Consider the following 27,592-nt stretch of genomic DNA (forward strand, 5'->3'; position numbering starts at 1 on the left):
CCACCTGTCAGAAGCTTCCACCATTAAACAGAACTTTTAAGTTCTAACTGTAGTAGTTTCACAGTCATTGTAGAGGTAATTAGCATGATATTAACATAATGGTGGTAAACACAGAACTTGCAGGGGTGGGGTGTGGGGGGTGAGATAGATGTGGATTTGTATGGTGATTAGTTTGTGGTCGGATCTAACCAGGGAGGAGTTGAGTATTGGTCTAGAGCAACAGTCGCCCATGTTAGCAATGACCAGGTCAAGGATTTTGCTACCTCTAGTGGGGATAAGAATGAGCTGGTCCAGGGCATTGGAATTAATGAATTCCAGGAAACGTTAACCATTTTAAAAGGATTCCTTTGATGTCTTTGGAAGGTGGGAGGAAACTAGAACACCTGTCAGAAGCTCCCACCATTAAACAGAACTTTTAAGTTGTAACTGTAACAGTCATTGTAGAGGTAATTAGCATGATATTAACATAATGGTGGTAAACACAAAACTTTCAGCCTCTTCACTCAAAAGACAATTCCAGAAATTATTAGTATCTAGCAGTTAACACAGAAAATTATGACTTTCATTTGTTTCCTGTAGTCAAAGATGCAGGGCTGGATTTATTTCCTCACTCCCACATACCTCTGTGTCTCTGAGCAAGTCGCTTATACAGACAGTACAAGAGGGTTGCCCCCAAAATGGGACACTTGCGTCCATTGTGCTTACCCAGTTAACAAATGAATAAAATAAGAAAGCCCTGATACATAGTTAGCATTATGACAATGTAAAAATGCAGATCAATATTCCTATATGGACTGCCATGTGGAACAAAGTCATAATATTCTACTTTTGTTGATTGTTGTTCATAGGGTAATACTAGTCTTGCTGACCTGACTGGTCATTTTTAGCCTAGCTAATAACCCAAGGTCAGAATTGCACCCTGTGCTTTGTTTCTGTGAGGTGAGGACCTTAACAATTATGCCAAACCCACCCCCATCTACTGTCTCCTATTGCTCATACTCCTCTGCCATCACTGGCAACTTGTTCTTCTTTCATTTAACCTGCTATATTAAATGGAGATCAGTAAAACCTCTTTTCCTAAATGTACTTTTTGATTGCCTATTTGATGGTTAAGCTTGACTTTTTGTTTTGTCTGCTGTTGTTATTATCTAACATTTCTGCTCTCTGCTTATTGCTTCATCTTTACCCACTTTGTTACTTTCCCTCATTTCATTTTCTTAGTTTCTCACTTAGACAGAGTTAGCAAATATTCTGTTTGTTAACAGTCATTGTTGCTTTGCTGATTTTTATTCAGTATCAGATAGCCACTGCAATTTTATTAAGCTGTCCAAGATCATTAACTTTGTATTTTTTGTCTCTTTGTCTCTATGCATGTTCTGTGGTTGAAAAGAGTCTGTGGACCAGCCTGCCTTTTCAGTTAACATATTAAATAAGTAAACAAATGAATAAATAATACGTATTCATATTTTCTCCAGTAAGTGTTACAACACTATATTTCAATAGAGCGTGATTATGGGAGGTCATCCTTTGAAATGTTGGGACCCGCTAGACTGAATCCCAAAATATGGAGACTGAATGGCCGAAAAATGGACTTATATATACTAACTCTAAGGTGGCCATTTCTGAGAAAATTCCCTTTTATCTGAGGTATAGTGATCTTGGAGTTGGTATGTATATATATATATATATATATATATATATATATATATATATATACATATATATATATATATATATATAAAGTTCAAGGGGTGCAGGGGGGCTTGCCCACTGCAAAAAAAAAAAAGTTTAAAGGAGAAGAGAGTTTTTCAAAATTTCCTCTTTTCCTGGATTCTCTTTTTTTTTGGCTTGTCATCACTCAGCATTTCAAGTGCTGATATTTTAATAGGGATCCATGTAAGATGTTGCCTATATTACTGAATTGAAATTAATTATGATCATAGAATGTTGCCTACAACACTGAATGTGAATGAATCATTATCATAGGATGCTGCATGCAACACTGAATATGAATATGGCTTGATCATTGGACATTACATGCAGCACTGAATCTGAATATGGCATGATCATCGGATGCTGCATGCAACACTGAATCTGAATATGGCATGATCATCAGATGCTGCATGCAACACTGAATCTGAATATGGCTTGATCATCGGACGTTGCATGCAACACTGAATCTGAATATGGCATGATCATCAGATGCTTCATGAAGCACTGAATCTGAATATGACATTAGCATTAGATGTTGCATGCAACACTTAATCTGAATATGGCATGATCATCGGATGTTGCATGCAATGCTGTATCTGAATACGGCATGATCATCGGATGTTGCATGCAACACTGAATCTGAATATGGCATGCTCATCGGATGTTGCATGCAACACTGAATCTGAATATTACATGATCACTGTCTTAGTGAATAATCTGTATTTTAACCATTTTGAACATGAGCAGAATATGAACAGACCATGGTCGGAGAATGTTGCCTAATCAATCCCAGCCTTAAAACAGATCAACATTTTAAAAGTGACTTCATGGTTTTTTTTTTTTTTGCTGTTTCCAAACAGTTAAAGGAAAAATCTTATGGGCTAGAGGTTCATAAGCTAGTTTTCAGAAAATTCATATTTAAGTTATTTTCAAAATACTACTTTTAAACATATTGTAGTAAGGCAAAGTCACTCCAGTGGAAATATAAAAACAAGTTCTTTAATAAAAAAGTAACAAACAAGGAGAAGCGCTTTCAGCATAAACCTTCATCAGATTCTTGTGTCTGTGTGAAAACTGATAGATTTATACAGCTGATAGCTGATGTAGTCAAAAGATACATAGTTATTTTTGTAATCTATACCCTTTCAGTGCTGGTTTTAAAGGGACCATGGCATTTAGTCCCAAAAATCTATCTGCCTAAAAGTCAGCTATCCAGCACATCTCTGCTGTTTCTGTCTTATTATGCAGGTCTCTGCTTCGTATACTCTCCTCTACAATTTGTAAAACCATAAAGGTAAACTTATGATCTGGATATTTAAAAATATGCTGTGCTAATGCAGTGTTATTGTTGTCCAATCTAATACCACATATGCTGCAATATATTCTCCTTGAGTTGGCTCTTTGTTTTACCAACATAAAAATCAACACATTTAATGCAGTTAGCAACATAAACAGCATTCTTACTAGTGCAGTCTGCATGGAAATGCACCCTATAAACCCATGAGGTCTGTGGATGTTTAAAGTACCCTTTAGAGTCAATAGATCCACAGGCTTTGCATTTTCTGTATGGAAATGTTCCTGTTCTCATGGAAGACTGCTTAGCTTTAATATTGGAGGTAGTGTCACATAGAAGACATTTGAGATTTTTCTTATTTTCAAAACCAAATCTGGGAGCTTCCCCTACAATATTCTTGACATTGTCATCAGCAATTAGTGTTTGCCAATTTTTCTGACAATTTTACATACTTATTTTTTAGCATTACTGTATGTCAGAAAAAAATCTCAAACCATTTTTCACTCTCGCAGATGTATAGTTTCCTATTCCATTTTTTGTAACTACATCTTTGGAAAAGTAGGGTCTGGCCCTCATAGTTGTAGCATTTAGATATCTTTCATGTTCTTTTCTATCTCCTTTTTCTTATAGCCACATTCTTCATTGCATCTTATCCATGCCTTTATTATATTCTACCTGATCTGTACATAACCTGGAAGTCCTGAGTAGTTGTCATTTGATGATATGTGAATATATTTTTCTAGGATGCATGATGGTCCTATGTAATATGTGATTCCTCCAACATTCCTTCCTATGGATATAAGTACTCAAGCTATGATCGTTGTTCAATTTTAATGTGACATCTAAGAAATCTAAAGTATTTTTTGAACTTCTACATTCAAAATCCAGGAGCGTAGTTATTGATCTAAGGTAGTCGATACAATCAAGGAGCTGTCTTCACTACCTGTCCAAAGAAAAAATATGTCATCAACACATCTTTTGTAGTATGGAATACATATCCTCCATCTATTTATTTTTGTGGAAAATATGCTGTCCTTCTCAGTATGGCATCACTATATTAGAGTAACTGTTGGCACAAGGGGTGCCCACAGCTACACCCCATTGTTGCCAATAGTACTCATTCTCAAAAATAAAAATGTTATTTTTCAGTATTAGTTCCAATAATGTGTATATCAGAAAAATAATGTCAATTTTGTACATATTATCTTGTAAAATAAACTGATGTACATCTTCTATGCCATAATTGTCCACAAAACAAACAGTATTGAAAACCACCAAATTCCTGCACTATTTAAATAAAATGTCACCAAAATAAAACAGAACAATGCAGTCACCATACAAAAGAGTGTAAACAGACTTTAATAAAACTCAAATAAAAACAAACAAAGATGAGTGCTTTCGGTAACAACCTTCATCAGATCTAAACATGTATCGCAAACTTGCAATTTAAACAGAACAACAACCAATCAATTCATACATTTCAGCCAACATCCCCTTCAAAATAGGTTTCAAAGGGACGTGACCATTCAAGCCCGGAGGCTTATCAGCTTGTAGATCAACAATCCACTGTGTTTCTGCTACCTCAGTTTGATTTACTAAATCACCTCCTCTTATATTAAAAACAAGTTTCTTTAAAACAATAAATGCAAAACTACGAGATTGAAAATCATGAACGTGTTTTGCTAGGGCATTATTTAAATTCCCACATTGTTTATTCCTAGGATGCTGTAATATCCTTTCTTTAAAAAAACTATTGGTTTTACCTACAAAAAACACATATATTGATTTCAAGTAGCAATATAAATTAAGTTCTTGGTATTACAATCTGTATACAAATGTAAAACATATTTGGTATGAAAAACAGAATGTATAAAAACATTATTCTTATTAATCAAACCACATGCTTTACAAGTTCCACAAGGAAAAGTATCAGTTTGTTGTCCGAGCAAGATGCCACCCATATATTGTTGTTACAAAGCCTTTGTTTCAAGTTCCTACTATTTTTAAACAAAAAATGTGGCTTTTCCCCAGCTAGTTCCTTAACCTGCCCATCTTTAGTTAACAACTTCCATTTATTTCTAATAACCTTACATACTTCATCTATATCACTAATATATGTTAATGTGACTTGTGTGTTTATTTTTATATTTGTTTCTAACCAAAGAAACTTCTTTATTCTCACTCCTATGATGATTAGAAAAATATGGGGCACCTTTCATAGATCTTAATACAGTCTTAGTTTCTTTTAATCTGCTAACTTCTATGTCATTATAACCTCTATGTAAAAATTGCTACGCAAGTAAATGTCATCATTGTTAGGACTCACAGTAAAGAGGCTCTTAACATCCATAGTAACCATCATTAAATTATTTTCTTCCAGTGTTTCATATGAATTATGTAAACATTTTAAAAATGGTGACGTATCCTTTAAAATAGTAGGATCTCTTAATATTACTGCTTTTAGCTTCTGTTCAACAAAAATGGAAACTGGCTCAGTTATCCATCCTCCTCTGGAGACTATGGGCCACATAGAAGGATGACATGAATCCTTATGAATCTTAGGTAGTCCTTTCATAATGGGAATCATAGGATGGATAACTGTCATACAACTCATGATTAATAATACGAGTCATTAACATGTCATATAATGTATTTTTCATATTGTTCATAACTTGTTGACTTCCAGCTTAGAAATTTTCTTGTAAATCTTCTCTTCCTTTAATAATTTTAACAGCCTATTGTTATAGTCAGACATGCCCATAATAACTGTAGCTCCTCCTTTGTCAGCAGGTCTCACTATGATTTGCTGACTGTTTAAGAGCTTTTCTCTCATCTTTATCCAAATTGTAGAAGCTCTTTCGATGTTGGCTATAGCGAAGCTGTGCAATCTCAGTTTCACATACTTTAATAAATGTTTCTACAATAGGATGAGGAGTTGGAACATAGATATTAGGTTTCTTTAAAATTTTCATCTGTTCAATCATATTCTTTCCAAACATATGTCTAAGTGTGACATTGCGACCAAAAATACTTCAGATCTATTACAAATTCACTAAGTCTTGATGACATGGTAGGTATAAAAGAAAGTCCCTTACTGAGTAGCGAAAGTTGTGTTTCCTCTAAAGTTGCCATTGATGAATTTACTACTAAAGATCCCATGGTCACAGGCTTAGAGGAGTTTAGTTGGATACTTTTCTCCTCTTCCTGCTCCTGCTGATTGATTGTTTCTGTTTAAAAATTCTGTCTCAGTAGCACAGGTAATTCTGGAAAACCCAAAGTAGCATACTAAGTGTAAGACATGTGACAATCATCCTATTTGGTTATTTGAGCATTATTGCACATGGGTGCCGGAACCATAGAGTGAGGGGAGAGGGGAGCCCCCCCCCACTTTTGCAGATCATTCATACCTCCCAACTGTCCTGAATTACTTCTTTATTTTTGAATTATTTTTGTTTTTTGCACTTTAGCTGACGTCATCTCGACAGGGATACCAGCCTGTCATAGTTGAGCTTGCAGCGCACATATTTCCGGCTGGTTTTAAATGCTTTTGCGAAAAGCAGGAACAGACGGTTTTATTTAGCTGCTGCTGCTTATTTACTCGGAATCTGAGAATGGAGTCTGGACTGGCTGTTGGGATTTACTGGGAGACATATATTATTTTCAGAGTGAGTAAGGTGTTTGTGTGTGAAAATGCCCCCAATGGGATACATCTGGTGGCTAGAGATTTTCAGGCTCAAACCCTGTACCTTGGGTACAAGGTAAAAAGAGCTTAAAGTCCCTAGCCACCATCACTTGTGAACTTATGCCTCACATTTTTGTTCTGTTCCTCTGGTTTTCAGGAGTGGTAAAACAAAACCTTTTATTCTAGCAATTTTCTAAGGTTATAAAATCAGTATTTGAAATGTGTCCCTATTTTGGGGCTGTATTCCCCCATTACTGGCTTTGTTCTGTATTTTTGTGCTAAGAGGTTGAGAGTTATGGTGAGAAGTGAGAACTGAATTCACTAAATGATATGACAGCCATTTAAGTTTGTCTTCCTGTCTTTCAAGAAACTGCTGGTTTAGCTTAGTGGTATGTTGCTCTGGCTATAGTGCACAGGGTTATGGGTTCCAGACTTGGTAATGAAATGCATGGTGGTCACGCAACATTTTATGCAAGCAACGTTCCAAAATTATACAAGCAATGTTTAAAATGTGTTCCTGGTTTTAGGCCTTTTGCCCCCCTCCTCCCATTGAAAATAAGCTCAAGAAGCTGTGCAACATGCCTATGGCTTACACTACTGTGATTCTGTATTTATATATTGTGTGTGGAAGAAGACTGTTATCATGGAAATGTTCTGAATAGGGCAGTTTTGTCATTATCGGTGCATGCATTTTGCTTCATTGCCTGCTGGAAAAATGTTCAAACAATAAATTTAAAATGCAATTGTGTGTGGAAGTAGACTGTTATCATGGAAATGTTCTGAATAGAGCAGTTTTGTCATTATTGCTGCATGCATTTTGCTTCATTGCTTACTGGAAGACTGTTCAAAACTACAGAATTAAAACACATTCTAACAACTGGTGTTGTATTATACAAGGAATATAATTTAATACAATCAGGAAGGTGAATCACGGAATGCATACATGTATGCATGGCCCTAAAAATGTGTTTGAAAACAGCCCAGAGGAAAGTGTGAAAGGCTCAAAATCATGGGCAAATTTTAAGCTTTACTCTTGTTACCAAAGCAATGGATGAAGGTAAAACAGTTCACACCACATTACCTTGACCTGGCCAAGCCTTTTGACACAATCCCCTACTCAGGTGTAGTAGAAAAGATGAAGAATGTAGGAGCAAACACATCAACCAGCTGATTACCAACTTGGCTCACAGGATGCAGGAGATCAAAACAGGGGAAGAGACCAGTCACCAATGGAGTCCCCCAGGGTTCGGTGCTGAGACTTTTTCTGTTTGGCATATACATCTCAAAAGTAAAAGGAAATACCAAAGAGCTTTGGCCAGCTAAGTTTGAGATGACTGCAAGCTAGGAGAAATTATTAAATCCCCAAATGACATAACCATCATTCAGGAAGGTTTGTCCCAAATAATAACTGGTGTCAAAATCATGACAATGCCCTCTGAGAACTGATCCAATTGTTTGGCATTTGGGAACTTGTGTGTACAGTGACCTAACTTTTGACCAACATGTGCCCAGAGTCATAAGAAAGCCTTTCTATATTGCACAGCTTATAAACAAATTGATTGTGACTAGATCTAGAGATGTTGTTGTCCCCCTTTACAAAGCTCTCATTATGTCAGTCATTTTGTATAATGCCCACTTTGGCATGTATCTGTCCAGCCACATGCAACAATTGGAATATCTTCAGAGATAAAAAACTAAAAGAGGCCAGCACCATAGGATGAGATAAATATGCATATTAATACAATAGGGCAAAAAACATAAATCAGACTGGTTTCGGCCCCAAGGCCTTCATCAGTGATACATTAATAACATTCAAAGAATACTTAAATAGTATTCTAAATACAATAATTATGCAGATCAATCAGCATTTAAAGGCACAGTATAATAACCGGAGTCATGCTCAATCAATATACAAACCACCACTCAAAGATGGTCATTCAGGCCAGGGGAAAATAACCCCCCTAATTTAATAATCCAAGCCCTCTCCTTATTGTTTAGTGTACAGTGCCATCCCATTTTTCTAGATCTGTCTCCCCAAATGTTAACAATAATAGTGAAATGAAATTTGGCTGTTTTGTGGTTTAAAGCATGTTTGTATAGGACATTGATTGCCCTATACAAACATGCTTTAAATCACAAAACAGCCACATGATTGAGCATGACTCCAATGAAGGCCTTGGGGCTGAAACCGGTCTGATTTATGTTTTTTTCCTTATTGTATTAATATAACATACTTATCTCATCCTATGGTGCTGGCCTGTTTTTGAGTTTTGTATGTTTTTTTTGGCCTTTGCACCTGCCTTACATGCAAGTACGTTGTATGGTGGATACCTTCAGAGATACCTTAGTAAAAGGATACAAATCCTAAACAATAGGTCTTGCTTGGACCACCTCAAAGATTTATTACTATACTCAGTATCCTACAGAGTGCTTAGATGTGACATGTCTGGCAAACAAAGTATCCTCCGACATAATACGGATGGACCTACTGAACATCAACAAGTCAAATGGCATCAGAAATACTCAGTCCAGGTATCTAAACTGAATGCTGTGGACAGATGAATATATATCACAGAGGCTACCATTGTTCCGGAAAAGACTATCCATAAAAATAAAGCAAAGCTCATCCATCCATATTCAAATGCAACTTGGATCTAAGGATGGGTAATAGAAAATGTACTCCAGGATTTCCCCTCATGCCACTAATGGATAGAGGCAGTTCCTAAATGCTGCATCCATTACATGGCCCCCTCAAATTATCTATGGTATGATCACAGTTGTTCTCACTAGGGCTAATATACAATTATCAGCCATGAGGATAGCTAAGACCAATCAGAAAATGTTAATTCAAGCACCAAAAGGGAATTGGCTAAGCTTAAAATGTCCTGCAAGTGAACCTATATTGCGGAAGCAAATAGTTATAAAAAAAATTACCCTTTTTAGTTCACTAAGTGCCCCTGTCACCCTCTGCTCCCCCCCCCCAGTCTTTAACAGCTTCTGGTGCCTATGATTATTGAGTCCCCTTTACAAACTGTGATGTCATTAGACAATTGTAGAAGTAGTTTTCAAGCATCTGGAATAGTACAGGTCAGCAACTTGGATATTGTCCGCATGATATCTGAAAAGAAGCAATTTCTTTTATTAGACCTTAATTTATATATATATATATATATATATATATATATATATATATATATATATATATATATATATATATATATATATATATATATATATATATATATATATATATATATATATATATATATATATATATATACATTTATAGATATGAGAGAAAGAAAGAAAGAATTACTTCAGTAGCTCATAAGACTGCTGAGTGGACCTAGTCTCACTGGTCTCCTGTGGGTTGCATTAGTTTTTATTTCTGTGCCACCAAAAGAAATAAGCTGTCAGATAAGCAAGACCTGATGTCTAAGCATCCTTTTCTCTCAACAATTATTATTTCTTTTTATTTCTATATATTAACTAGCTAAGACCTACTACATATAACTGACACTTTTTTTGGGGGGTGTCCAAGAATATTTGTGTGATTGCTCAGCTTCATCCAATACACAAGCAGAGGCAGAGGGAATTTATCCCGTGACTCCAAGGTGAATCTTACTAAAAGCTTACAGCCTTAATCTTGACTGTTTTTTTCACAAAATCAGTATTGTACCATTGCCATTGTCTTAGTGAACACTCCATATTTTAACCATCTTGAACATCTTCTTAATCTAAAGAGAGCATTTATAAAAACAGAAATAAAATAAAATAGTTACTTTGTGGGATTAATAATGTGGTATAAATGTTGTGTTACCGACGCATGCCTACTTTGGAACAAAATGCATATGATAATGTTTACCAAGTGAAAGGTTATTGTCAAACCATTTCTCTTCAGAATCATATGCGCCACAACCAGTCTTCATCATACCTGAATAGCTTTACTAGCATCAATGAGCCATATGCATAGTTTATGTGACACTGCTTACCCCAACCTCTGTACTTCGAATATAAACCTAATGTTAGCTATAGTGTCTCTGAACTTGCTTAATGCCCCACCTATTAACTATAATATTAACATTTCCTGCCCTACCATGTCCCTTCTCATCACTTCTGTTTCTTTAAATATCTAAGCACTAATCACAAGATCTGTCATTTGTTTGATAGCCCCAACATCTATAAATGCATAAGTATATTTCATACTATAATAGTTGGCTTGATTTCACAGTTATTAGCAAATTTAAGTGTAATTATTAAAGCATATTACTCACTGTGTGTTCATGCATATGAAAGTCTGTTTAAAAATGTTTGTAATATATTGGAGCTTTTCTCCCCAACCTCAACTGAAAAAGGGGTTTTGCACTAACCCTAGTTGGACAAACCCGGTAAACAATTGCAAAATAAAATAAAACATAGAATAAAAAATGTAACTCTGTGGAATATAATGATATAGTACTAGTTTTTGTATCATATATGTTATATTTAACATTTGTTGTTTTGCATTGTGTTGTATTCTATTGTATGATATCTTGTAAGATTTATTAACTGTGGAGCTTTCGCCCTGGGCCTGCATTGAAAAAGGCTCTGTCATGGCCCAGTCAGACTTTACACTTAAACAAATGTTAATAAATAAATAATAAATAAATAAATGCCTTTGGATGATGTTAAATATTTGTTTCCAAGAAGACTCATAATGAGGAATTTCTCAGTATCAGTACAGCAAACTGCATGTAATTCAGCAAATATGGAAGAGAACAGAAAGGCAGAGTGAATATGATGCCATCACTCCATGATTATAAATGTGGTGGATGAGCATAGGGTCATAGGAACATTGGAAGTTACAAGGCTAATGGCCGTGCCTTGCCAAGTGCTGCCCTTATTTCCATGATCAGCACCAAATGCCCATGTCCAAGAGGGGCACAGGTGGAACCCCTGGGGTTAATTTACAGTTACCCATCCAATCATCCAGATTCCAGTTGAAGAGAGCCAATGAGGTGCTCTGTTTGACATGAAGTGGGAGTCTGTTCCCAAGATGTGGTAACCACTGGGAGACAAATCTGTCCCTCCAGCAGGTTCTGTTAATGTCACATACCAGGTTATGGTCTTTAGAGTGAGTAACCCGTGTACTATTTGACTTGCAGATATGCAGCATTCCCAGTAATTTAGGGTCAGAGATTTCCTTATATGTAAGGCAGAGATTGCCTCTAAGTTGTCTGTATGAAACAGAATAAAGTGACAGTGATTTCAGATGATCCACATAGGACAGATGCTGAAGATCTTGAATTTTCCTTTTGAGGAACCTTTGTTGTTTCTCCAATTGCTGCAGATGCTTGGAAAGATACATAGAAAAAAAGGGTGTTGTACTCAATTATTGGTCTGATGTGGGAAGTATACAGGGAAGTTATAATAGGTTCATAGATTAGTACTAAGCTAAATTCCCTTGCGAGCCATTTTAAGCCTAGCCAATTATCCCTTTTGAGACTCAAACCCTGCACTTTGTGTTAGTAAGGCAAACCCCTTAACCACTAGACCACCTTGCCAAACCCTTATTGCTCTTACTTATGCGATTAGCAATATGGAATGCCCTTCTTACCACTGTGGAGACATGGTGATCAAAGGTAAGATTGTCAACCTGTGTGCCCAGGTCTCTCACCACTATAACTGACTGCTTAGGCTAGAAAATGTAGCTCTGTTCATGCCACATCATGTCTCCCTTCTTTTTCTCCATTCTTTTACAGGTAAATGTGAAAGAAATGATACTGAAGTCTGTTGAAAATAACTTACAAAGATTGTTACTTAGACTGAAACATATCTCTTAAAACAAAATGTCTGTCTCTTTTTGTATTTATTTATTTGGCTTGTCAATGCAAGTGCCTCATGTAAATGATTATCTGATTTTAGACTTGCCAGCAGATTCACAAACAAGTTATGTATAGTACCTGTGAGACTGTCAGCCTCTGTGGTCATTGTTATTTGATGGTTAAGGAGCTACATTTTAAGAATCAGCACTTGTATTGTTGAACAATAGCTCTGATAAGTACATATTGCAGCATGTTTGAAGAAGTAACAAAGGCTGGAAATCAGCTGTGTATTGCAAGGCTAACATTAAATTACAAGTTAAGCTGAAGTTTATCGACTGAAACTCAACTCAACCAAGACTGGGGCTTTACTGGTGCAAGGTGGCAGACATCCATTGAACATTACACTGTGGACACCGTTAACCTTCTGTGGTGACACTCATTTGGAGTTTGTTTCTCAAATCTGTAATATGAGCTTCCTGTTGATGGTAAGCTGATTCTTGAGTATCAGGTATCAGCTGTCAGTAAAACACTTTATTTCCATCTTAGGGACATCACCTGGATTAAACACTGCCTGTCTAGATCTGACCTTTGTACAGCAGTTAATGCACTAGTAATGTCTCACTTAGACTACTGCAGTGATCTGTGCCTTGGGAATAAGGATGGTGATTTGTTGTATTTGGAGTGGGTTCAAACTTCAGCTGCCAGATTGGGAACCAGTGTGCCAATTACCTGTCATTTCACTCCTGTCCTTAGGAACTTATGCTGGTTACCTGTTTCTGAGTGCAACATCTTTATAATTCCGATGCTGTCTTTCTGTGCCCTGCATGATCTGGGTCCTGTCTATCTGAAAGAGCTGCTACATCCTTATGTTTCTGCTAGGTGCTTTAAGTCATGTGGAGTGATGCTGATAGCCATTCCAGAAGCATGGCTGCAAAGACTGGGCAGAGTTTCATTTTCATATCTTGCTTATATCCATGTAGAATAGACTAACATCTAAAACTCGGGCATTTGAGGCAGAGTTTACCTTCCGAAGGTCCCTAAACTTTTATCTGCTTGACAGAGGCTACTGTGAACCTGTCAGAGGAATTTACACCCTCATTTTCTTAATTTTTGAAGATTCTGATGATATTGTATGGTAGTGAGTGATTTGAATTTTATGCTGACACAGAAGTGTACTGGTTTAAATATTTCTCTGATTTAAAATGGGCTAGATTTTTTGTACATGCTTACAATAAGCAAAAAACATTAAATAAAACTAAAGCTATAAAGGCACTTCCATCACAATAATTTAATGCTGAAATAACAGCAACAATAGGTTCATAGATTCATAGGTTAGTACTAGGCTAACTGCCCTTGCGAGCCATTTTTTAAGCCTAGCCAATTATCCCCCTGTGAGATTCAAACCCTGTACCTTGTGTTTGTAAGGCAAACACCTTAACCATTAGGCCACCCTCCCAACCCAAAGGTATCTGAAACCGGAATCGAATGGGTTTTCTTTCATCACACCTGCCCCAATTTCCTTATCTTGCACTAGCATAATGGTTCCACTGGGGATCAAACCCAGGACCTTCTGTGTGTGAAGCAGACATGATAACCACTACACTACAGAACCTGCACAGCCATAAACAAGGATATGATGAAAAAAATTCCAGTGCTAACATTCAGGAAACCAAGGTAGTGTGACATAAATTGCTTTCATTTATTCTTTCCTTCACCCACTTCTAGATCCTTAGGAACCAGATCCTATGGGTGCAAAGAGGAGAAACGTATCCAGGATAGGATACCTACCTGTTACAAGATGTGCACTCACTCGCTGTGACATGTCACACTCATCTGTAGACAATTTGGATGATTGACTGTTCACTTACAGCAAGTCTTTGAAAATTGGAAGGAAACCAGGGCAGCTATAAAAAATATGTGGACATAGGGACATCATGCAGACTCTACACAGAAGGTACAGTGCAGCTGAGAACCAAACTGCTAACCAAGCAGTACAAGGCAGTAATAGTAACCAAAGTATCACCCTATCACCTGCATAAAGCACCTCTACTGATACATTTTAAAACAATGTTTCTGACAACTTTTGGCCTATATGTGTGCTCAGGTAAGTATATTTTAAAGTTTCTTCAGAACTGGTTTATATAATACACAAGAGAAATGCAACATGCATGAAGTGCTAGTGAGCTATTCCTGCTATTCTGTATTGTAAAGACTGCAACAGTGAAATCGCCTTAAATCTAAGATAAGTAGTAAGATGCTATTTTGTAACCAAAACCTGATGCACCAGCCACAGTTCTCATTTATGCCAGCAGTCTCACTACACTGCTCTGTCTATATGTGGCCATTTCTTCTATCCTGAGCCAAGTGTTAACTTGTACAGTAATGTTCATCTTAGAATGCCATTCTCATAGCTGCAATAGGAAGAGCTTTATTACATTCAAAGTATCCTACAATGACTGTGAGGGAAGACAACATAGGAATTAGGAGGGAGAGTAAAGAGTACAGCTGTAAATGGGGGCCAAGCATTTTGTTCAGCTTGTTGGTACTGGTGGGTCCTTGTCCAGGTTCACAGCCTCATAGTCTCATACAACCTAGTGCTTCTGGCTGTGACACATGACAGAAAACTGGACACAGAGAAACAGTGATGTGGAAAAGAAATGCTATTTACTAGTAATAAATACACTCTTCAGTAGCAACATAGAAATATAAGCAATAGTTAAAAGAAGAAATGTATACATCATATGCTACATACCAATGCAAAAATCAAAGCAAAATTTTAGCCTGGTACAAATCAGCATAATTTTTTAAACACCTTCATTAATTTCATTAACTTATCACTTAAGACTTAGGCAAACATACATTATCAGAAAAGAAAACAAACCATATTAACATTTTGTTCCACTCACATACATTATATCAGTCTAGCATTACATAAATTGCCGAATTCCTGACTTCCCTTAAACCTCACTCTTCCTCCTGAACATTTTTCTGCATGTATTGTTCCCACAATTTCCATTTATTTCTACGTAATTTGTTCCTTCCCTTTTCTAAAGATCCCTCTTCCAGTTTGTTTATCTATTTTAATATTTAAAACTTTAGATATAGCTGGTTTATACTTTGATTTCCATTTTCCAGTAATTGCTTTTTTGGCAGCCAAGAGAATTAAACTTAATAACGCCTTACTATGTCTAGACAATTCAGATCCTGTGTCCCAGATCAAAAGAAACATTTTCTTTGCTCATCCTATATTTCTGACAGATTACTCTGTAGAGCATTTTTAAAATCTGCCAACTCATTACACTCAAAACAAATGCTTCCAGTTACCTCTTTCATCCCCAGACTATCTTTGTAGTCTGCTTGGGGTACAAAAATACTATGCAAACACTTCCAAGCAAAGCCCCTAAACTTTTTGGACTTTGTTGCATATTTGGGAGCCATACTTGTGTCCTGCCATTTTTCTCTTCTCTATCTCTCAATCTTTTCTAAGCTCCTCTGATTGATTTTTATAGTTATAATGCAATATTTCATATGCCCTACTAATTATCCATTTTTTAATAATTTTAGATTTATCTAGAAACTCTACCAGAGGAGGTCTTTCACTTGAGATTCCCCTATCCCAGATAGAGAAGGCAGTCTGTAACCTGCAGTCCAAACATCTTCTTGGCCTCATCCCACTCTATTACCTTTCCTTATCTGCTTATTTCCTCGCAATAGCTTAGTTCTGTAGCTAGTTTTCTCCTTTAAATTCTAGCCCCCACTTGCCTGTTTTCTGTAACCATATTTGCAAAATCTCCTTTCTTACTTCTCATGTTGGCTAAGTTCTTAGAATACTTTCTGCTACTTTATAAACATAATACTCTGTCTGGTTGTTATTAATCTCCAAAATCATGATTTCTCTTTATTTCTTGAACTTCACTCCTGTTTCATCATCAAAACTTTCCATTTTGGATTATAACTTTCTGCTGTTGTTATGTATATGAGCCTTAACTATGTAACTCTTAAATATCCCTACATACCAGGTAATCCTAAACCACCTTGTTCTGTTGGAAGGATCAACTTATACCATGTAAATCTTCCCCTCCACCCCTCCCAGACAAATTCCTTCAATACTTCATTAATTATTGTCCATAACTTCTCCTCTTTTTGATAAAAATATGCCTGACCTGTATATAAAAATAAACAGACTAGAAACATTTTCACTGTTTCTATCTTACTATCCATAGCTATAAACAAGAGCATCCAATTTTTCAGTTTTTGTATTATCTTTTGTTTAGTCTCTTTCCGTGTATCCTTAGCTGCTGTAACAGAATAGTTTTTAATCTGTACTCCCTAAATCCAGGGCTCCATGCTGGGCCCACTCCTGTTTGACATCTACTTCTTGGAAGTCATATCTAATGTTCAAAGCCTCTGCCTCATCAAGTTGACAGATAATTGTAAATTGGGAAGTATTATGGATTCCCCCAAGACTCCAACTCTTGCAAGAGGGTTTAACAAGGCAAATGACAGGTGTCAATGCCATGCCCTAAAACTCAGTGCCAAAATATCATTATAATGCCCTTTGGGAACAGTCAATGCAAGTTAATTACTCTGTCAATAAAATTCCCCAATGAACTGACCCAGTAGTTAGAGATCTGGGAATATATGTAGACAACAATTTGGCCTTTGACCAACACATAGCTAAAGATAATAAGAAAATCATTATATTTCACCCAACTTATAGGTAAGGGTATGGCATCTAGGCCCAAGGAAGTTGTAGTGCCATTATCCTTGGCCCTTTATCAGACCTGTCATTAAAAACAGTGCCCCTTTGACATTTATTTATTTATTTTATATTTGTTTACTGGAATAGTCCGACTGGATCTTTAACCCATTTTCAGCGGAGGCCCGGGGGGGGGGGGCCTCAAGTTACATTCAATCCATAACATCTTTAAAATACAGACATATAAAATCACAATTGTGGTAAAAGAGAGCAAATAAAGGAGACTGTAATCATAGATTAAAAATACTAACATAAGTTAAACATTAAAAGAAAAGAAAAAAATTCACACTTAGTACATAGTATAAGAGCAAAACAAATATAGAACAGATTTGTCCAAGCTTTCATGAGGTATCAGTCAATATTTTATAAAAAAAATGCTATGTCCTCTGGCTGAAAAGTAGTCAAGGACATGTTAAAAGATAGCATTATATTGTGTAGAAACTATTGAAAGTAAAAAGTCTTATTATATAGTATATTAATAAAACTCTCAACCTGACACTTGCAACAGTTGGAATGCCTACAAAGGTTTCTCACCAGAAGAATTCAGAGCATGAATAAACCTGTCCTACACTGATAACCTAAACGCTTTGTCTCTGTATTAAGTCTCCTACAGGCTGCTGAGAGTGGATTTTTGCCTGGCTTACAGGGCTTCCTTGGAACTAATCCTGATGAATATCTTGCACATGTGAAAAACAAACTGCACCAGAAACACTAGAGCCAGGGATCTGAACTTCACTTGTGACATAAACAGAACATGCTGGAGAATAGATATGTGTGTCCCAAACATTCCTTGTACAATGAAATAGACTTCCCATCCATGTAAAATAGAGTTCATCCTTGATCTTATTCAAATAAAACCTTGACATTTGGATGGGAAATCATAAATTTATCCTGGTCTGTCCTCTATGTTCCTTACGGACAGAGGCTGTCAATAAGAAAAGTATTATCCTAACTAATACTCTCCCTACAAATCCTTAGCAACCTGCCTACTAACATGCCCCCCATATGATACTTGGGACTGAAATGATTTGGGGGTGTATGGCTAGGCTTGTAAGGGCCCTTGTGATCGTTAGCCTAGTAATCTGCAAATACATCATGTTATCATGTCCCCATAGATATGGGTATTGCTAAACCAATTTGTGTGTGAGTACATAATTTACAGCTATAGCCTTTGCTTTAGCTTCTTTAGTTTTATACCCTGAAAAGACTTACAAATTTCTCAGAATGTTCCACAACACTGTGATGTCCTTTTCTGTAATTATCAGGTAAAAAATAATGTAATCTGCAAATAAACCCAACTTTTCTTGATTATGATATCAATTATATCATTGATTTTCTGAGTCCCATATTTTATTTGCCAATGGCATTAAATATAAAACACTTAACAAATGGGAAAGGGGACACTTATGCTTGGTTCTTCTCATCAAACACAACTTATCAAAGAAGAACCTTCCCACTTTAATTATTGCCTCTGGTCCTTCATACATCCGCCTAGTTTACCTTATTACTGCATCAGGGAATGCAAATGCTTCCAGATCTTTCAGATCTTTATCATTTTCTTTCTTCCTAACTTTCAAACTTCCGCACAAGTACCATCTATTGCAGGAGACATTAAACATTGATTACACATCATCATTTTTTATCTCATCTCCTCCTAACTTAACTGTTTGCTGTTGAACATCATCTGCAACTAACCTTGACATAATTGTCTTATATAAATATTTCCAGTTGTGCTCTTTCTTTATTTCCATATTTATCTGTTTTATACAAAATTTCTGAAAATTTCCAAAATATCATTAGTAATTCTGCATATATTTTTTGTTATAGGCTTAAGTTAGGTGACAACCCTATTACTATTTTGTTGCCTTAGTTGTTGTGCTAAAAGGTTTTGTGCTCTGGAGTTATTATAAAAAAAGTTGTTTAACAACAATCTTTCTAAACTAGAATATTACCCAAATACTTTATTTTCTCTTTAGAATCCTGCATTTGTGCTTCTTCTCATTCTGTGAAATTCCCTTCTTCTGCAATACTTTATTGCCAGCCTCTCTAAGTAATTCCTATTACTTCTTAACTATATCACATTCTCCTTTATTTCTACCCCGGTTTTAATATTCATTTTCATTTTATCCCACTCAATAGCTGTAACTTCTGAAGACATTTCTATCTTCACTAATGCCTCTTGAATAATTTCCACTACTGATTCCTTAAATTAATTTCTATTTAATACATAGGTGGGAAAGCAGAAGTGTCTCATTTTTACTTCGTTACCCTGCCTTTTTATCCCATTTTTTATCAGTGTATGATCTGAAATAGTTATTAGATGCGAATCGATTGTTTCAATTAAATGTTTATGTGAAATATACTTTTCATCTGGTGTAGCCCAGTTATTGTGCCTTGGGGAATAATATGTAAATTCTGTGTTTCCTGCTAATATTTTGCATCTTCCCAATAAAATATTTTCAAACATTTCTTCAGAAATTTTCCCTCTTTAGTTGTTATACATCCTCACTATTGCAGATCAAGTTTCAGTCTCTACCTATAAGAAATATTCCCTGCTGAAAGCTAATTATTTCTCCCCAAATTTTTTTTGAGATGCATAATAGCAGATTTTGGTAGAATATAAATACATGCCAGTGTGATCCACCTCACTTCCCAATAGCCTCTTACTACCACAAATCTACAATTTCTGTCATTTTTTTCTCTTCTCTCAATCTTGGAACCCATCGAGCAATTAGTATAATTGCTATCCTTTTCATTTGTCCCTGATATTCAACTGAATATCCATCTTGAAATTCTTTTTTTGTCCAATTCACATGCTTATTTCTTTCCAAATGTGTCTCCTGTGACATTACTATTTGTACTCTGCATTTCTTAATATAATTCAGTACTTTTTCCTTTTTGTATATACCTGTAAGACCATTTAAATTCAAAGATAATATGGATAGCATAGCTATTATGATAAAAAGCCATTGTTCTCATCTATTATACATGTCAGTTTTTGAATGTGTTTTTCCAGCTTTTGTGTTACAGGCATACTCTAATGTTTGTCAGGCTGATATTTTATACATTTATTTCTTTTCATCTCCACTTGAACCTATGCAGATTTATCAGGACTTTTTGTTTTAATAAAAACCCTCCAACAAAAAACTAAATACATTTTCAAAACATGATCATCCTATATTAACTTAGAACAAACACATAAAACTATGTAAATCTTAAAAAAAGAATTTTAACCATCCAGCTAGGAACAATTGCCCCAAATCAACAGCTGCACCCACAGGCATTACCTACAATTAAGGTTACCCATGCTAAAGCACATGCTACAGGCTGTGTTCATACTTACACTGACTGCTGTCTGTCCTTTTCATATCTCTATTCTCCCCTCAATGTGAAAAACAACTTGCATGCTTTCAGAAAACATTAACTTTTAGCCCTAAGAAAACTTGCACTGATTACCTTTAAATAAAGCTAAATTGTACACCGTTCTATTAAAAGTATTAAAAAATTAAGGCTGTTAGGCTGTATTCACATCCAACAATTTCAGACTTCAATTTTCATTGAACTGCTTGCCACTGTACCTTTAAATTTTGCCAAGCAAAAAATGTTAAGAACTCTAAAGATTTATTGCATGTACCTGTAGACAGCTCATCCTCATGTGAAAATGGTCAGCAATGATCATAAAAGATTTCACAAAGAACAGAATACACAGCTGCCTTCAGCTGTAGACCTCTTGACTTCCACTGAACATATGCTAATAGGAAAAAAAGCAAGATAATATCTTTGCAGATATAAGAAACTTGGTATTTTCATGGCTTTCATCATTTAATCTTTTTTTCAAACCAACTTATTAAATAAACATGTTTATATATTAAGACAAGGGCATTAACTAGATATTCACCATTTAAAAATGAGATGTCTTAATTCCTCATATAACATAATATATCCAGTACACTTATACACCCCACCTCATCCTAGCAGCCCAAGATCACAGCATATTAACATTAGACTAGCTTTTGTCCATATTTTCTTTTCTTGTTGTGCTGTAAAGCCTATATTTCTTACAACTAAAAAAGTACGTGTTCAATATATTTAACACATACAAGAGTTACTGAAGAGACTTCCAACACATTTAAAATATCACTGACTATACACTACACAAAACTGCTTTTATACATAACATGCAGTTTATATCATGAGCTGTTTTTTATACAAATACTAAAAAGAACAAAAATGATTTTACTTGCAGTTACATTTTTCTCCTTTTAGTGTCTACATATAAAGTAGGTTACTTGCTTTACAGTCCACCCTCCAGTTTAACAAAGTCAACAAAATTCCAGTCTTTCTCAGCCAATTTTTCTTGCAAAGCCATATTTCACAAATGTGACTGATGCTTTACTGTCTCCCATTCATTCATTAATTTCAGTGCTGCTGGTCTTCTACCTGTTCATCTCCATCTCCCACCACCAGATTCTGTTTTCAAGTCCAAGATATGCCTGATTCTTCTAGTCAACTTGTGTTTTTTTTCTGTCTCTCAAGCATTTTCCTTCAGAGCAGTGGAAAATGTTTCACTGGCAAAGTCTCTCTATGAGCTTTATTGTTAGATGAATGAGAAGCAGAGTCTTCTTTTGCTTGCTGACTTACTTTTTTGTTGGATAAATGCTTTTATTTTCTCCTCAGCCTGTTCTATATAAAAAATGCATCTGATCCTCTAGGAAAAAATATTCTGAAGACAGCTTTTTACAGCAGCTTGGATCTCACACCTGCCTCTCTGCAGTTTCTGATTGCTGAGATGCATTTGCTTTTCTGTTGTTTAGTGCACAATGAATATTCATTTTCCATAAACACTCTGCTTTCTCCATTTTCAACACTTTTCCCCTTCTTCCACAGTTTTGTCAGGATCAACTCTTTCTGCTAGTATGATTGCATCATTACTAACACAGATCCCGACTGCTTTTTCATGGCCAGGTTTAGAGCACACACTTGAGTTGTTTCAATTAACACATCTTGATGTGTAATACCAGTCCACTTGTTTTTGCTTTCATAAAATCAATACAGCCTGCTCCTTCCAGTTTCTCTGGTACAGCAAAAAATCTCAGATTTTCTCTGTGTGTGTGCTGTCTTCTAACTCTGGCATTTTTTGAAATAGATCTTCTCATACTCAAATTTTAACCTCTTAGTTTTGCAGTTTTATCAGTTCATCTAAATAGCTAGTTAACACTTCTATTTTTAACAGACTTTTATTTGAGTTGATATACTCCTTCAATTTTTCATTTATTTTAATCACCTCCATCTAGTTGGACTTTGTGAAGTAGCATTCCATCAGACAGAATCATTAAGGTTATGGCTACTGCTGAAAAGCAATGATGATTTTATCTTCACTAACAAACATGGTGTTGAGTATGAAATAACGTAAGTTCAAGGAACTGAAAAAGTTATAATACAACAAAGAATCAATGACTTACCTCTTTGTGGCACTTCAGATGCTAACTAGCTATGTGAACGCAGACTATCAGGAGACTGAGTAAGCTATGCTTCAGATATTTGGAAGCCATTTTAGAAACTCTACTGGCTATGCCCTCCACATCAGTACTCAAGCATCAGCCAGCAGTGCCTCAGGACTCATACAGTCATTAAGAACACTGGCCCTCTAATGGCACTTGTTCAGTCCTGGATTTAATACAGAATGAGTCTTTAAGGTATGGCTACTTGAACCGATTATTTTTTTTTACTGTGGTACAAAAATGTTTGAACTGTTTGGACAATGCCATAACTCTTTGAGAATTTTTCTGCCACAGCCTTGAGGGAAACTAAGCTGAGTTAGAATAGTAAAGTAGTGGATGTGAGAGCACAGCCTACACATTGGGAATGTAGGGGCAAATTCACCTGCATAAAATCTAAGTGGCTGTAATTTACTGCACCTATGTACTTCATGGTTATGTAAACTGATTTCTGATTCCTTAGGCTGTGTATCACCAGAGTGGGCAGTGAGTTCTGACTCTTTAGTCACTGGTTCAGGGGGGTATCCTTTGGCTCTTGGGATGGTCAGTGGGTTCATACTTCTCATTCAAGGGGAATGACATTGAATGTCTTACTTTTTACCTTCTGTTTGTTGGGGAGGGATGCTAAATTCTGCCTCTTTAGCCATTGGTTCATGGGGTGGTTACCAAGTTCCATCTCTTCTGCATCTGGTTAATGGAGATGGACACATAGATCTAATTTTTTAGCTTCTTGTTAATAGAGATGTATCTAGTAGTAATGATAGTAATACACAACTGTCTGAAATTACTTTATCAGAACTTGTAATAAATTTTCTCATTCTAAGCAAAAGAAAAAAAATCATTCTTGTAGTAAACAGGGAAATTACAAGATAAAGTCCATCTTAGTACTACAGTTTAGCAAGTGGAGTTAATATTTGTAGAAGTTTTTCATAAAGGATTTTTAAAACAAATCACTACTTATGGTCACTTAGTAAGTTATAACATACAAAAGTATGGATAAGTTGCACTCAGCATCCTTCTCTATTCAGACTTCAGGGTTATCTTCCCAGCTCTATATTGCAGAGAGAGCTTCCACCTTGGTTCCTCCTTTCAGATTCAACTTCCCTGGAAATTCCTTGTCACAATCCTTTCTTGACCTAGGATTCAGGAAAACAGGAATCTGTCTATATCTGCTACTCTGTCCATTATATTTTCAAAAAAAGGAACCTGTTCCTTCTTGAGATGTGCTTGCCTGCTCCGACTAAGCCTTGAAGATGTATTGTTCCTTAGGCTCAGCGGCCATCACTCTGTCACATGACCCCATCAGTGTAGACTTATTGGTGCAAGGTAGCTGTGGGCTTGACAATGATTAATCCAAAAACTGTAATGCTATAAGATCAGCACCAAGTGAGACAGTTTAGCATTAGAGTTTTTCTATGGAGCAACTAAAGTGGGGCAAGGTCTGTAACAAGTATACGTTTCCTTCCTAGTAAGCAGTATTTGAAGTTGGATAGGATTCATTTGATCACTAGACTCTCCATCATCATTGACTTCTGGGCTGGTGAAACAGAAGGGGTGCCAGATTCATTAACACCTACACTAAATGAACATGATCTGTATTCAAGAACATCCCTACCACATTTTTTGTACTTTCTAGTCACCCAGCCAAGTTACACTAAGTTTACATGTAGTCTACACTTTGGGGTAACCTTTATGAATCCCCCACAGTATTTAAGGCTGCAAGAAAATCAGTAGGGAAACTAAAATTAGGAGGAAGAAGGTGAGTTATGCTTGCATTGTCTGTTCACTCAAAATGGTGTACACTTAGTTTAGGCATTAATGAATCCAAGGGGGATGTTCCTTTCACTCTGCCAGGTGGGGCAAGACTCCATCAGTGCCCACTTGGGTGTCTCATTGTGTACCAGCAACTGTTTAGAGAAGCCACAGGCTATCAGTATGGTTCCAAACATAACAGACATTCCTGAAAGCCTGTTAGCTGCAACCAACTATTGCACTTTCAGTGGAATCTCATTCTTGGATAGGTCAGTCTAAGGGACAAGTAACTGTAATAAAGTCCAGGACAAAACTGTGATAATGACACACCAGGCCAAAAATGCCTTAACCTGTTATTTATCTGGTTGACATGGGTCAGTTCTGAACTGCCACAGTTTTTCAGTTTGTAGTTCACTATTCCTTTGCCTATTATATAGCCACATGTTCCTGCCATGCCTAACAACAGTTACCTCTCAGCACAAGGAATTCAAAATGGCTAGGCTTTTAGGGCGATGACTTTCCCAATCTTTAGAGAGCAGTACAATATCATCCAGGTAAGTATGCTGTGGCATATCTGACATAGAGTCTTAGAGTCTTGTCCAGCAGCCTCTGGAATGCCATGTGCACTCCATGGTGACCAAAAGACAGGCCTTTGTAGTAGAAGAGTCCATCAGGAGTTGGGAATGCAATCATTTCTTTAGTTTCTTGGACTAGTGAAATCTAAGTGTAAAGTGGAGTATGTGCCAGCCTTGTCCAATTTTTTTATCCTTTATAGAGTCATTGAAAACATGATAAGATCCATCTAGCTTGGGGACTAGTTTCAAATGGACTGTTCCACTCATTTTTGGGATTATTGTATGAACCAAGTTTAAGCATATTCTGTATTTCATCCCTAACTGCTTGTTGGCGAGATTCTGGCATCTGGTATTGTTTCAAATGGATCTACTCACCAGGCACAGTTTCTCTTTTGTGCTGGATTAAACTGTTTATACCAGCTAACTGTGAGAATATGTCCTTATAGCCGAATATAAATTATTTTACTTCCTGTTTTTGAGATATGGATAATGTTTCCAATATTTGACTGTAGGACATGCTGTTGGGATCTTAACTCCTCTTGTAAACATACCTGCTACAGCAGCTTCAGATTCTAAGGTTTGAGAACATGCATGGGGTATAACCATCCTGATTTCCTGTTTCTTTATTGCATTATGTTTTAATTCAACTCACTTACTTTTTCTACAACTTCTAAAGGTCCCTGTCACTTTGTAACACTTTTATTTTCAGCACTGGGCTACTAACACGATACTTCACCTCCAAATCTGGTTTCACTGAGATAAGCATTTCTGATATATGTTCTCTGCTGGGCCTCCTGTTCTGCCTCCATGTGTTCTCTTAATGTACTCATTATAGTTCTTAACCTGTGCTGCAGTCCTGCAGAATGTGGTCTCATACAATTAAATGGGGTGTTTATGTTCTCCCACGTTTCTTTCTCTATTTCTAGTAAGTCTTGGGGGTGTTAGCCAGACATAATTTCAAACTTTCTAAATCTGATTGAGGCTTAGGGTGACTCTCTTATAGTAAAGAGAATCAGTGGCAGCTGGTGGCTTCAAATCAAAGGGGGGGTGGCTGCAAGAGACAGCTGAATGGGTGGGGCCAATGGAAAGGGGCGGGACTATGCTAAAAACCAGAAAACCGGGACTTTAATTAAATACGCTGCCCTTTGTGCCAAACCATCTTTATGAGAGTCCAATCAAGGCAAAAGGAAGTATAGAAGAAAAAAATATTTCAATGCATTGGCTACATGACAGCTTACTTAATATCTAGATGGAAACAAAAAGGTTGTGAGGCATGTAAAAATAAATTACTTTTTAAATACATTACTGGAATGCCAGTCAAAAGCAAGTATAAAAAAAAAAAGCAGCACCCAACTCAAGCCACTTCTCCTTGCACTGCAGTTCTAATTATAAATTATGTTCAGCTTTATAAAAGTACCAAGTAACATGCTGAAAGTAGCAATCTCTGTGATACCCCCACTTGTAAAAAAGTTTCTTATCCAAAAAAGACATGCTGCCTGACAACTATCTTCTTGTTTCATGGAGAAAACACAATCAAAGTAAAAAATGAACAGCAAACAAGCAACAAGCTCAAGATAAATTGCTTAAAAGGATTACTGCACAGGTTATGGACCACACATTATAGATTGGCATTCTGTTTAGTTTATGGGTAAAGCCTGCAAAGATGACTGCAAGTCTAACAAATGTAATTAGCTTCTGAAAATACTGAAATCCTGTCTTTTATTACAAATACTGCATTTCAATACCCAAGGCTTATATGCTATCTAGTTATGTAAATATTCTCTGCATGGCAACAACAAAAAGGCTTTCAATGTTGGTAATTCTTTAACAGTATGCTCATTAAAGCTTACTTGCCTCTTACATTCTCAGGCAAGCTTACCTGATGGTCATTAAAGCATTGCTATTTAAACACAGAGCAATAGGCACTGCAACAACATACATTTTCTGAATAAGAAGAAGCATAAATCAACAGTATAAAAATATGACAGAAAACCAGAATATTCTACAAAATCAAGGACAGATGAAAAGCCACTGTAGTACTTGTGTCTACCTTGGCTGGTGAGATACTCTGCACACTTAACACTGCATAACTGCTCCTTGCGTTGCTTGGACACATCTAGACATGGGGGAGTGGGGTGCAGCAAGTATGTCACAATTTAAAATGTCTCTGGCTAATGGTGATGGCCCTGACACATTTGTCATACCTCTCAATCTCAGAGCAAGAAATCTGGACAAAGCCATAAATAGAAGTAGGAGAAAGGCCCAAAAATTAGGACAATTTTTAAATATTGCTCTTATAAACTTAGAAAGATAATTAGGTCTTGCATTAGCATGACTTTTCTGAAGGGTATGAAATCTGAAACTCAAATGTCTGTCATTATTTTCTAACTTCAATCTTTAATGATTTGCCACTAATTTGCCAGAAAACCACAATTTTATGAAAAACAGACCAAAAATGTGATGCAAAAATATAAAATAGCCACACAATACAGCTGAGAACCTGTCAAAGAAGGGA

General features: G+C 36.3%; 1 protein-coding gene and 1 non-coding gene across 7 annotated transcripts in view; both read right to left on the reverse strand.

Annotated features, from left to right (window-relative positions):
* Nucleotides 1–27,592, reverse strand: part of PRDM16 (PR/SET domain 16) — a 2,576,872-nt gene that overhangs the window by 161,020 nt on the left and 2,388,260 nt on the right. The window lies entirely within an intron of this gene.
* On the reverse strand, nucleotides 14,033–14,105 carry TRNAV-CAC. Its single transcript has one exon. It is a non-coding gene; the product is annotated as a tRNA-Val (tRNA).

Source organism: Protopterus annectens, chromosome 2.part1, assembly GCF_019279795.1.
Source record: "Protopterus annectens isolate FY-2018-M chromosome 2.part1, PAN1.0, whole genome shotgun sequence".
Taxonomy (NCBI): domain Eukaryota; kingdom Metazoa; phylum Chordata; order Ceratodontiformes; family Protopteridae; genus Protopterus; species Protopterus annectens.